Source organism: Carassius carassius, chromosome 39 (genome assembly GCF_963082965.1).
Source record: "Carassius carassius chromosome 39, fCarCar2.1, whole genome shotgun sequence".
NCBI classification, from domain to species: Eukaryota; Metazoa; Chordata; class Actinopteri; order Cypriniformes; family Cyprinidae; genus Carassius; species Carassius carassius.
In genome coordinates, this window is record NC_081793.1 from 16894484 (window position 1) to 16908452 (window position 13969).

A 13969-nucleotide genomic window follows, 5' to 3' on the forward strand; every position below is an offset into this window, starting at 1 on the left:
TCCATGCATTTTGCATTGCAGCCCCGCACCTTCACGGCAGAGGAGTCCAAGGTTGCGTTTGCTCTTACCCTACTCTCTGGCAGAGCCGCCTTATGGGGGACGGCGTTGTGGGAAAATCAAAATCCATGTTGCGCCTCGTTCCACTCCCTCTCCGAAGAGATGAAACGGGTCTTTGATCGAGCCGCAGCCGGCAGGGAGGCCGCTCACAAGCTCTCGGGCCTTAAACAAGGAAAATCATCAGTGGCAGACTATTCCATTCAGTTCCGCACCCTGGCGGCCGTGTGCCAGTGGAACGAGGCGGCGCAGTGGGATCGATTCCTGCATGGGCTGGCCGACCGTGTTCAGAAGGAAATCTACCTCCTCGAGCTGCCCCCAACGCTCAACGGCCTAATCGACCTGGCACTCCGGGTGGACGCTCGGATTAACCGCCTGGGTAGACAAGTCAGTCCTACACGCCATTATGTCTCTCCGGAAAGGGGCCGCTCGAGTCGAGAGAACATGGTCGGTCCCGTCTACAATCACGAACCCATGCAGGTGGGTAGAGCTCGGCTTTCCCGGAGGGAGAGAGAGCAGCGGAGGTCCCAAGGACTATGCTTATATTACGGTGGCTCGGAGCATTCCATCCATTCCTGCCTGGTAAAAAGAGCCAGCCCGATAGTAAGTTTGAGGCTACTATCGGGTGGGATCTCTGCCGGGAAGTCCTCAACCACATCATCGACTCTCCTTCCGGTGAAACTGCGGTGGGAGGACCACACTCATGACTGTCATGCCCTTCTGGACTCTGGGGCCGAAGGTAATTTCATTGACTCTCTCCTTGAACGTCACCTGAACCTTCCAGTCCTTCCTGTGTCTCATCCCATCCATGTCACCGCACTCAATGGCCAGGAACTGCCACACGTCACCCACTACACTGAACCCATAACTCTGCTCACCTCAGGCAACCACAGTGAAACCATATCCTTTTTCCTCATGGACTCCCCTGTAGCTCCCATTGTTTTAGGTCACCCCTGGTTAATCAAACATAATCCATGAGTGGATTGGGGTTCCAACACAGTCACCTTGTGGAGTGAAAGTTGTCATGAGTCTTGTCTGGTTTCTGCTTTTCCTGTTGTGCCTGTTTCTGTCTTTCAGAAAGAGACCATGATTTTATCAAACGTGCCCGCAGAGTACTTGGACCTGAAGGAGGTGTTCAGTAAGTCCTGTGCTGCTTCTCTTCCTCCGCATCGTCCCTATGACTGTGCTATAGATTTATTGCCAGGTAAGTCTCCGCCTAAAGGCAAGCTTTACTCTCTTTCTATTCCGGAGAGAGAAGCCATGGAGAAATACTTTTCTGATTCCTTGGCATCGAGGTTCATCCACCCTTCCTCTTCTCCAGCGGGGGCGGGATTCTTTTTTGTGGGTAAGAAGGATGGTTCTTTGCGACCTTGTATTGACTAACGAGAGCTGAACAACATCACGATAAAGAACACCTATCCGTTACCATTGATGTCTTCAGCTTTCGAGAGGTTACAGGGAGCATCCGTATTCACAAAATTGGATTCACGTAACGCTTATCATTTGGTCCACATCAGGAAGAGGGATGAATGGAAAACCGCCTTTAACACCCCTAGAGGGCACCTTGAATATTTGGTGATGCCGTTCGGGCTCTCCAACTCGCCAGGGGTTTTCCAAGCACTCGTTAATGACGTGTTGAGAGACATGGTAGATCGGTTTATATATGTTTACCTGGATGACATATTGATTTTTTCTTCATCTCTCCAGGAACATGTTCAACACGTCAGACGAGTGCTCCAGAGATTACTCGAGAATGGGCTTTTTGTCAAGGCGGAGAAATGCGTATTCCATGCACAGTCTGTCCCCTTCCTAGGGTATATCGTCTTGTCCGAGGGAATATGTATGGATCCTGACAAAGTTAAGGCTGTGATAGATTGGCCATCTCCAGATTCCCGTAAGGCCCTACAGCGGTTTCTGGGGTTCGCCAATTTTTATCAACGTTTCATTCGTAATTTCAGCCAACTAGTGTCACCTCTGATGGCCTTGACCTTCCCCAGTACTCCGTTCAGGTGGTCGGATGCAGCCGAGACTGCATTTACCAACCTCAAGAGCCGCTTCGTTTCGGCTCCCATCCTTGTAGCCCCTGATCCCACACGGCAGTTCGCGGTGGAGCTCGACGCATCAGAGGTGGGGGTAGGAGCAGTTCTTTCCCAACGTGCTGCCTTGGACGATAAGATGCATCCCTGCGCGTTTTTCTCTCATCGTTTATCTCCTGCGGAACGCAATTATGACATTGGTAACAGAGAATTGTTGGCCATCAAATTAGCTTTAGAGGAGTGGCATCACTGGTTGGAAGGGCCAGGGGTACCTTTCATTGTTTGGACCGATCACAAGAATTTAGAGTACATTAGAACTGCCAAAAGACTCAATTCCAGGCAGGCTCGGTGGGCACTTTTTGATTTTACTCTGTCGTACTGCCCGGGTTCCAAGAATGTCAAACCCAATTCTTTGTCACGTCTTTTTGATCCCTCCGCCCGCCCGGTGACTCCCGAATGTATTTTACCTGAGAAAATAGTCGTCTCAGCACTCTTATGGGAGGTCGAATCGAAGGTCAAGACGGCCTTAGAAGGTGTAACACCTCCGCCCGGTTGCCTACCAAATCGTTTATTTGTGCCGGACCGAAGTTATTCAGTGGGGTCACTGCTCTAACGTTGCTTGTCATCCAGGGATAAGCCGAACCAAGGGGTTAGTTAAACAACGATTCTGGTGGCCACTTATGGCTCATGACATCCACGATTTTGTTGTGGCTTGCTCAGTTTGCGCCAGTGGTAAGTCGTCTAACCGGCCTCCTGATGGGCTTCTTCAACCGCTGTCTGTCCCTTCGAGACCCTGGTCACATATCGCACTAGATTTTGTTACCGCCCTCCCGCCCTCTAATGGCATGACGGTCGTTTTGACCGTAGTGGACCGGTTCTCGAAGGTGACACATTTCATTCCCTTGCCCAAATTACCTACAGCCAAGGAGTCAGCGGTTACTGTCCTAGATCACGTCTTTCGGTTACATGGCCTCCCGGTGGTTTCTGACAGGGGATCCCAATTCATATCCAAATTTTGGAAGGAATTTTGTAAATTGCTAGGAGCGACAGTTAGTCTGTCTTCGGGTTATCATCCCCAGAGTAACGGGCAGTCTGAGCGAGCCAACCAAGATTTAGAGAGAATGTTGCGATGTTTGGTCTCCAAGAATCCTTCTTCCTGGAGCCAACAACTCTCTATGGTGGAGTACGCTCACAATTCGTTGTCAGTGTCAGCCACGGGCCTCTCTCCGTTTCAGTGCAGCTTAGGTTACCAGCCACCAGCTTTTCCTAGTCTGGAATCAGAAGTCGCGGTCCCCTCCGCTCACGCATTTGTCCAGAGGTGCCACCGCACCTGGATCAGAGCCCGGGAGACTCTGCTCCGGATGCGGGAGCGCACTAAGGCCAAGGCCGATCGCCACCGGTCAAAGCCTCCCGTTTACATCGTGGGACAAAAGGTGTGGCTTTCTACGAACAATATTCCTCTCCGTGTCTTTCTAAGAAATTAGCTCCCAAATTCATTGGCCCATTTACTATCACCAAGATCATTAGTCCAGTGACAGTCCGCAGTACAGGAGGATACATACCGCCTTCCATGTGTCCAAAATTAAACCCGTGTTTTATTCACGTATTAATCCGCCTTCCCCCGCCACCCCGTCTCATAGATGGGGAACCGACCTATCAGCACTGATTAGTTTGTGGGCGTCTCCGTTAATTGTCATCAGCAACAGCTGTCACTCATTACTCATCCCTATATATTGGCTTGTCTAGCGTCTTGTGTTCGTGAGAGCGTTGTTTCATGTTTGTGACCTCTGCTTTGCTTTTTTGTGTGTTTCTGCATTGGATGTCCGTGTCTCCCCGGAACCCCGTCCACTCTACGCAACCCACCACCAAGCAACACTACTTACCTTCGGCTCGCTTCCCCACAGTTCCTGTGTCACCCTCTCCTGCTGCCAACTCACCTCCGCCTTCCGAATTCATCATTCATCACCACCATCTTGGACTGTGCATTCCTCCCAGCGTTATTTGTGTCTCAGTATTGTATTGTTTCATTGTCTTCATTAAATCTCATTAATCTCACACTTACTTGGTGTCAATAACTGTACAGTAGATCATCAAGACAAGTAGACAGTGCAGTAGTACGAAAGGCAACAAAGAGCAATAAAATTTCTAGAAGAACACAATATAAGGATCAGCCAAAAAAAGCTATCAGTTGTTATTTAATTCGGTCATATGTCGGTTATTGCCCTTGTCAGCACAAAAGATGTGCATATTTAGTCTTCTCATTGTTTTCTGTTAAATGGCATCTCAGTAACTAGGCCATCAGTAAGTACTGAACACTGAGTGTCTGAGTGTGAGAAGTCAAGTCTTGCATATCAGATGTCTAAAATTGGGCTGTCTGGAATAAAAGAGAGAGCAAAGAGCTAGAGAGAAAGTCTAAAAGGTTCAATATAATGTGGAATTCATCTTGAAGATGCATATATTGCATGTGTATTTTGCTATTGTGTTAACGAGCAGATACAATCTCTAATAAAGAACAGATGAATAAATATACAGTTTGTTCTCTACATATTGTGTGTTAATCAAAGTGTGTTAATTATCTGGAGCATTCTGTGATGTCAGATAGGTCTCACTAAATACATGGTTAAATATTAATGCTGTACTGTATGTGAAACTGAAGCCTCTGCTGTACTTGAATCACAAGACACACAACAATACTGATCAAGAAATACTCATAGCATATTAACTAGCTTAAAATTTTATTTGTTCCCTTTATCAAGCCATCTTGTAAAGGCATTGATTTTTTACCATTACTAGGTTAGGCGACTTGAAAGGTTTTACAGTAATCCTTGTTGCACTATCAGTCGTGATGCACTTTAACCTATGTTTAAGCATTTTATTTGCACCAATTAAAGCTATATTTGAGGTTTATTTTAACCATGCTGCTCTACAGCATATCTGCAAAGGGCAATAAAGAGGAATGTGACGTAATTTATATTCACTGTAGACAGAAATCAGTGCTTCTAAATCTAATCCTATTCAGTTTTGCACTCATGTATTCTTTGAATCTTATTATTGAATGTATTGTTTTGTTTACACAAGGGCTATCATATACATGCATTCAGGCACTTTAATAAATAGATTATGTCAACTTGAAGAACATTGTGGACTTAAAAGACTGCACTAATAAAATTACATATAATAATTTCAATTATGGAGATTGCTAAATCTCTATGAACACTAAACACCAGAAACCATCCATAATTTAGATTCTTTTTTAATATCACTGATCTCTTAAAGCTCCTGATGTTAATAAAAAAAAGCCTATGTTAGCCACAAAATACTATATTTCTGTTCATTTAATTCTGATTTATTTATTGTTTTATTGAGAAATCTGAGAGAGGTGGTAGATTGTGTGAACATAAATCCCCCTTTTAAATCAGCTTCATTTCCAAAGATCCGGAGCTTGCCTGTTATGAGTCAAGATTCAAGCCTCTTTGAATTTCACAGTAGTGTCCGTAACAATATCTGAATTTAATTTTCCAGAATTGAATTTGAAACATCCTCCATCCATTCCTGACAGACAGACCATGTCAGTTTGGTATAAATCTCGACCAGAATTATTAAGTATCTTTGACATTTTTGTGCAGTTTGCCTAACATTGACAACTGCTGCCTTTATTATTTGACTACATGATTTTTGGCAGTCATTCAAAAAAGAGAGAGGGAAACAGAGGGATACTCAGAAAGGGAAAGACAATCTCAGTCATGCTCTTTTTCCTTTATGTACAGCTTCGACAACACAACCACACATACACAGACACACGTGTACACAGCCACACAAGGGTCTATGTTGGGAAACTGGAGCCTGGTGCTGCAAAGTCTGCCAGCATTCAGTACAAAGCTTCAATGTACATAAAGAATTAATAGGTCTTAGTTTCATGGCCCTAACTCTGAGTAAACACCTGAGTGGTCAGGGGCTCTTTACACTAGTGATTATCAACCATCTGTGTCTCACATGGCTTTTTATGGCCTCAATTACCCATTCACAGACTCTGGCATCTTATTACCAGATGTCTTGGCATAGTTGAGAGCAGTACCATGGTTTAGCTTTACTAATTTTAAATCGTGAGTACATGAATTCAGTTAAACATGATGATAATTTTTCAGTGTCATATTTATATTGTGCTATATTCACGTATTTGCACCTTAATATTTATCCTTATGACATTTTATGACACTACAATGTTTCCCTAACAATATCACATTCTTATTGCAAGGCAGTTAAACTTTTTAAATAACTATTAAAGATTAAATCTGACTGTTTTAGTCTATAATTTTATATTTTATTTTTAATGTAGTTTTAGTCAGTTGTTATGTGCTTTTGTCACTTATTATTAGTTTTTGTCATTGAAAAGTTCTATTTAGCTTTAATATTGATTTGGTTTTTAGTTTGTTTAAGTTTCATAGTGTGTGTGTGTGTGTGTGCGTGATACTCTAAAAATAGAATTTACTTTTATTCCAACAAATGTCCTTGAAAGCTACTTTTTATGTTGCCTTCCAAATGAAATATTGGACAATACATATTCAGTTTAAATGGCAACACTGCAGAAAAAAAGTTTTATTTATTTATTTTTATTTTTTTATGTTGTGGAGACCTATCAAGTCTTACAGGTCTTATATAGTTTTAAGATACCAGACACCCCTCTGCATCCAGAGAGTGCGTAAACTTTTAGGTAACCTGAAAGAGGCATAAAACACACATGTTGGTGTTGTGGGTATAACCACTGCATGATTCATTCTTTCCCTTGGTTTTACAAGCTCTAGAAAGGCAAACATGCAGGAACCACCCAAGTTCAAGCTGTATTGTTTTAGACGTAACTGTTTTCTTAAAAGGAAGTTGGATTCAGTCATCTCCTTTTTGGAGGGGTGGTGGTTAGAGTTAAGGCGGTGCAGAGGCATGGAAAACATCTGGGGTAAATAATGAACCCTATAGCACCTAAGACAAATACAATACAAATGTATCACATTAACAATACTGAGGGTGGTTCACTCAACTGATAATCTCAGTTGCTCCTGCTGCTCTTTTGGTATTTTGGTTTCTGTATTCTCATCCCTTCAATATCCAACAGACCTGGGACATGGCCAGAGACAGGTGGACTGCAAGGAGGGAGCTAAAGCAGTTAAGCATTGAGAAGCTAGGTGCTTAAGTAGGCCTTGCTAAACACAACAGGATCTGGTTGATGGCATCACTACTTAAAAACATTATCAAAGTAGTCCATGTGACATCAGAGGGTCAGTTAGAATTTTTTGAAGCATCGAAAATACATTTTGGTCCAAAAATAACAAAAACTACGACTTTATTCAGCATTGTCTTCTCTTCCGTGTCTGCTGTGAGAGAGTTCACGAGTTTCCGGTTCGCGAACGAATCATTCGATGTAAACGGATCTTTTTGAACCAGTTCACCAAATCGAACTGAATCGTTTTAAACGGGTCGCATCTCCAATACGCATTAATCCACAAATGACTTAAGCTGTTAACTTTTTGAATGTGGCTAACACTCCCTCTGAGTTAAAACAAACCAATATCCCGGAATAATTCATGTACTCAAACAGTACACTTACTTAACTGCTGTGAAGAGAGAACTGAAGATGAACACCGAGCCGAGCCAGATAACGAACAAAAGACTGTGACGACCGGGTGAAGGAGAAGCTGGAAGCAAGTGCGAGTATAAACAAAGTTTTAATGAGAGGAGGTAAACAAACGAACTGGAACACAAACAACGCTGGGAAGGAGATACTGTCCGAGATGGTGGAGGGAAGTGATGAGTCCAGATGGTGGTGGTGAGTTGGCAGCAGGAGAGGGTGGCACATGAACTGCGGGGAAGCGAGCCGAAGGTAAGTCGTGATGCTTGTGGTGGTTGCGAAGAGTGGACGAGGTTCCAAGGGAAGACACGGACATCCAAAAACGCAGAACACAACAGAAAGCAAAGCACGGTTAACAACATGAAACAATGCTCTCACAAACACAAGACGTGAGACAAGCCACTTTTATAGAGAGGGTAATGAGTGACAGCTGCTGCTGATGACAATTAACGGAGACGCCCACAAACTAATCAGTGCAGACGCGTAACACACAGACTTCACCCACAAAGTGCAAAACCCAGAGATCACGGTTTACCAACCGTGACAGTACCCCCCCCCCCTCTAAGAACGCCTCCTGGAGTTCCCAGAAGGGCCTACCTGCTGATTGTAATCATCAATAAGGGAGTGTTCCAGTATGTCCCTAGCAGGTACCCAACTCCTCTCCTCCGGACCGTAACCTTCCCAGTCCACCAGGTATTGGAATCCTCGCCCCCTCCGTCTCGAGTCCAGAATAAGATTAACCGAATATGTCGGTTCCCCATCTACGAGACACGGCGGCGGGGGAACCGGAGTAGGCGGATTAATACGTGCATAAAACACGGGTTTAATTTTGGACACATGAAAGGCGGGATGTATCCTCCTGTAAGCTGGAGGTAGTTTGAGGCGGACTGTCACCGGACTAATGATCTTGGCGATATTAAACGGGCCAATAAATTTGGGAGCAATTTGTTAGATACAGATCGCAGAGGAATGGTATTGGTAGAAAGCCACACTTTTTGACCCACGACATAAACAGGAGGCTTTGACCGGTGGCGATCGGCCTTGGCCTTAGTGTGCTCCCGCATCCGGAGCAGAGTCTCGCGGGCTCTGGTCCAGGTGCGGTGGCACCTCTGGACAAACGCGTGAGCGGAGGGGACCGCGACTTCAGATTCCAGACTGGGAAAAACTGGTGGCTGATAACCTTAGCTGCACTGAAACGGAGAAAGGCCTGTGGCTGACACTGGTAATGAATTGTGAGCGTACTCCACCATAGAGAGTTGTTGGCTCCAGGAAGAAGGATTCTTGGAGACCAAACATTGCAACGTCCTTTCTAAATCATGGCTGGCTCGCTCAGACTGCCCGTTACTCTGGGGATGATAACCCGAAGACAGGCTAACTGGCGCTCCTAGCAACTTACAAAATTCTTTCCAAAATTTGGATATAAATTGAGATCCCCTGTCAGAAACCACGTCTACCGGGAGGCCATGAAGCCGAAAGACGTGATCTAGGACAGTGACCGCTGTCTCCTTGGCTGTCGGTAATTTGGGCAACGGAATGAAATGTGCTGCCTTCGAGAACCGGTCCACTACGGTCAAAACGACCGTCATGCCATTAGAGGGCGGGAGGGCGGTAACAAAATCTATTGCGATGTGGGACCAGGGTCTCGAAGGGACAGACAGCGGTTGAAGGAGCCCATCAGGAGGTCGGTTAGATGACTTACTACTAAAAAAGACGATAAAAAAGACGTGATAAAAAGTCGGGTTTGACATTTTTGGAACTCGGGCGGTACGATAGAGTAAAATCAAAACGACAGAGCCCACTGAGCCTGCCTGGAATTGAGTCTTTTGGCAGTTCTAATGTACTCTAAATTCTTATGATCGGTCCAAACAATGAAAGGTACCCCTGAGCCTTCCAACCAGTGACGCCACTCCTCTAAAGCTAATTTGACGGCCAACAATTCTCTGTTACCAATGTCATAATTGTGTTCAGCAGGAGATAAACGATGGAAGAAAAATGCGCATGGATGTACCTTATTGTCCGAGGCAGCATGTTGGGACAGCACTGCTCCTACCCCCACCTCTGATGCGTCGACCTCCACCACGAACTGCTGTGTGGGGTCAGGGGCCACAAGGATGGCAGCCGAAACAAAGCGGCTCTTGAGGTTAGTGAACGCAGTCTCGGCTGCGTCCGACCACCTGAACGGAGTACTGGGGGAGGTCAAGGCCATCAGAGGTGAGGCTAGTTGGCTGAAATTACGAAGAAACGCCGATAGAAATTGGCGAACCCCAGAAACCGCTGTAGGGCCTTACGGGAATCTGGAGATGGCCAATCTATCACAGCCTTAACCTTGTCAGGGTCCATACGTATTCCCTCGGACGAGACGATATACCCTAGGAAGGGAACAGACTGTGCATGGAATACGCATTTCTCCGCCTTGACAAAAAGCCCATTCTCAAGTAACCTCTGGAGCACTCGCCTGACGTGTTGAAAGTGTTCCTGGAGAGATGAAGAAAAAGTATGTCATCCAGGTAAACATATATAAACTGATCTACCATATCTCTCAACACGTCATTAATGAGTGCTTGGAAAACCCCTGGCGAGTTGGAGAGCCCGAACGGCACCACCAAGTATTCAAAGTGCCCTCTAGGGGTATTAAAGGTGGTTTTCCATTTATCCCCCTTCCTGATGCGGACCAAATGATAAGCATTACGTAAATCCAATTTTGTGAATACGGATGCTCCCTGTAACCTCTCAAAAGCTGAAGACATTAGTGGCAAAGGATAGGTGTTCTTTACCGTAATGTTGTTCAGCTCTTGGTAGTCTATCACACAGTCGTAGGGATGATGCGGAGGAAGAGAAGCAGCACAGGACTTACTGAACACCTCTTTCAGGTCCAGGTACTCTGCGTGCACGTTTGATAACACCATGTTCTCTTTCTGAAAGACAGAAACAGGCACAACAGGACAAGCAGAAACCAGACAAGACTCATGACAACTTTCACTCCACAATGTGACAGTGTTGGAAGCCCAATCCACTCGTGGATTATGTTTGATTAACCAGGGGTGACCTAAAACAATGGGAGCTATGGAGGAGTCCATGAGGGAAAAGGATATGGTTTCACAGTGGTTGCCTGATGTGAGCAGAGTGATGGGTTCAGTATAGTGGTTGACGTGTGGCAGTTCCTGGCCGTTGAGTGCGGTGACATGGATGGTATGAGACACAGGCAGGACAGGAATGTTCAGGTGACGTGCAAGGAGTGAGTCAATGAAATTACCTTCAGCTCCAGAGTCCAGAAGGGCGTGACAGTCGTGAGTGTGATTCTCCCACCGCAGTTTCACCGGAAGGAGAGTCGATGATGTAGTTGAGGACTTCCCAGCGGAGATCCCACCCGATAGTAGCCTCATCTTTACTATCGGGCTGGCTCTTTTACCGGGCAGGAATAGATAGAATGTCCTGGGCCTCCAGAGTATAGACACAATCCTTGGGACCTTCGCCGCTCTCTCTCCCTCCAGGACAGCCGAGCTCTACCCACCTGCATGGGTTCGTGGTCGTCGACGGGACCGACCGTGTTCTCTCGACTCGAGCGGCCCCTTTCCGGAAAGATGGGATGGCGTGTAGGACTGGTCTGTCTACCCAGGCGGTTAATCCGAGCATCAACTCGAAGAGCCAGGTCGATTAATCCGTTGAGTGTAGGGGGCAGCTCGAGGAGGTAGATCTCCTTCTGAACAAGGTCGGCCAGCCCATGCAGGAATCGATCCCACTGCGCCGCCTCGTTCCACTGGCACGCGACCGCCAGGGTGCGGAACTGGATGGAATAGTCCGTGACCGAAGATCTTCCCTGTCACAGGTCTGAAAGCTGGTGGGCGGCTTCCCTGCCGGCCGTGGCTCGGTCGAAGACCCGTTTCATCTCCTCAGAGAGGGTGTGGAACGAGGCGCAACACGGATGTTGGTTCTCCCACACCGCCGTCCCCCATAAGGCGGCTTTGCCAGATAATAAAGTTAGTGTAAATGCAACCTTGGACTCCTCGGTCGCAAAGGTGCGGGGCTGTAAAGCAAAGTGCATGGAACACTTGTTAAGGAAAGTCTTGCAGAAATTTGGCTCACCGGAATAATTCTCTGGCGCCGGAAGTCACGGCTCTGGCCGGAAGTGATCCTGGAAGGTCTCCTGGGGGACGGGCGGCGCAGGTGGTGCGATGGGAGAGGTGAGATGATGGATCTGCTGGGTGAGCTCGGACACCTGTGTCACCAGCGCTTGGATAGCGCGTCCGGTGTTTGCGATGCTCTCCTACTGCTGATCCATTCGATTGATGCTGTGATGGATGAAGTCAGACAAGGAAGTGGTGCTCGCTGCTTTCATGGTGGTGAGAGCGTTCTGTGACGACTGTGTGAAGGACAAGCTGGAAGCAAGTGCAAGTATAAACAAAGTTTTAATGAGAGGAGGTAAACAAACGAACTGGAACACAAACAACGCTGGGAAGGAGATACTGTCCGAGATGGTGGAGGGAAGTGATGAGTCCAGATGGCGGTGGTGAGTTGGCAGCAGGAGAGGGTGGCACAGGAACTGCGGGAAGCGAGCCGAAGGTAAGTCGTGATGCTTGTGGTGGTTACAAAGAGTGGACGAGGTTCCGGGGGAAGACACGGACATCCAAAAACGCAGAACACAACAGAAAGCAAAGCACGGTTAACAACATGAAACAATGCTCTCACAAACACAAGACGTGAGACAAGCAATTATATAGAGAGGGTAATGAGTGACAGCTGCTGCTGATGACAATTAACGGAGACGCCCACAAACTAATCAGTGCAGACGCGTAACACACAGACTTTACCCACAAAGTGCAAAACCCAGAGATCACGGTTTACCGACCATGACAAAGACTGACTTGTTCTCAAGTCAAGAACCGTTTCTGTCATACGCGTCCGATTCGAGAACCGAGGAGCTGATGATACTGCGCATATGTGATTCAGCGTGAAGCAGACTGACACACAGAGCGTCTGAACCGAACTGATTCTTTTGATGATTGATTCTGAACTGATTCTGTGCTAATGTTATGAGCCCAGGTAAACCGAAGGCTTGAATCAAGGGCAATCATCGCCAATGACGCCAATACGTCGAGCGCAAAAGAACCGTTGAACCGTTTTCTTCAACCTGTTTATTCAATCGAACAGTCCGAAAGAACTACTGGTGATCCGAAAACCGATGCAACCGGTTCTTAAAAACTCATTATCTGGCTCAGCTCAGTGTTCATCTTCAGTTCTCTCTTCACAGCAGTTCAGTCAGTGTACTGTTTGAGTACATTAATTACTCCGGGATATTGGTTTGTTTGAACTCAGAGGGAGTGTCAGCCACATTATAAAAGTTAACAGCTTAAGTCATTTGTGGATTAATGCTTATTGGAGACGCTAACCATTTAAAACGATTCAGTTCGATTTGGTGAACTGGTTCAAAAAGATCCAGTTACATCGAGTGATTCGTTCGTGAACCGGATATGACAAACTGCTTTGTTTTGAACTCTCTCACAGCAGACACGGAAGAGAAGACAATGCTGAATAAAGTTGTAGTTTTTGCTATTTTTGGACCAAATGTATTTTCGATGCTTCAAAAAATTCTAACTGACCCTCTGATGTCACATGGACTACTTTGATGATGTTTTCCTTACCTTTCTGGACATGGACAGTATACCATACACACAGTTTAAATGGAGGGACTGAGAGCTCTCGGACTAAATCTAAAATATCTTAAACTGTGTTCCGAAGATAAACGGAGGTCTCACGGGTTTGGATCAACATGAGGGTAAGTCATTAATGACATAATTTAGATTTTTTTTTTGGGTGAACTATCCCTTTAATGTACATTCTGAACAAGGTTTTTTGAATCCAAAAAATATACAATGTGTCCATACAGCCCAACACAATACAATTAAACCCTTATGGAGAACATATGTTTTCTCATCTGTGTGAAGATGCATTGTAAATATTAAGACCATACTAAGAAATGTAGGTATATTTTACATCAAATTTGAGTGTTATTTAATTGGCAGAAAAAGAATCTGAACATTTACCTACCAAGAACATTAACACTATAATGTTGGCCACCCAAGGGTGGAATTCACAACAGCTCAGGTGATTCTCTATTTCAGCTCTACGCACTTATAGCCGGGCAAATTCTACTGTGTGTGACCAGGGAGTGACGCATTGCAGGTACAAACGAACCAATCAGAGGCATCCGCACAACCGAAAGCCGAAAAGGATTCGTCCGCCGTCAGATAGTCCGCCTGAA

The 13969-nt window shown here is 45.8% G+C and overlaps 1 protein-coding gene across 1 annotated transcript in view; it reads left to right on the forward strand.

The window, feature by feature from the left end:
* Positions 1-13969, forward strand: part of LOC132121496 (phosphatidylinositol-glycan biosynthesis class F protein-like) — a 358018-nt gene that overhangs the window by 245385 nt on the left and 98664 nt on the right. The window lies entirely within an intron of this gene.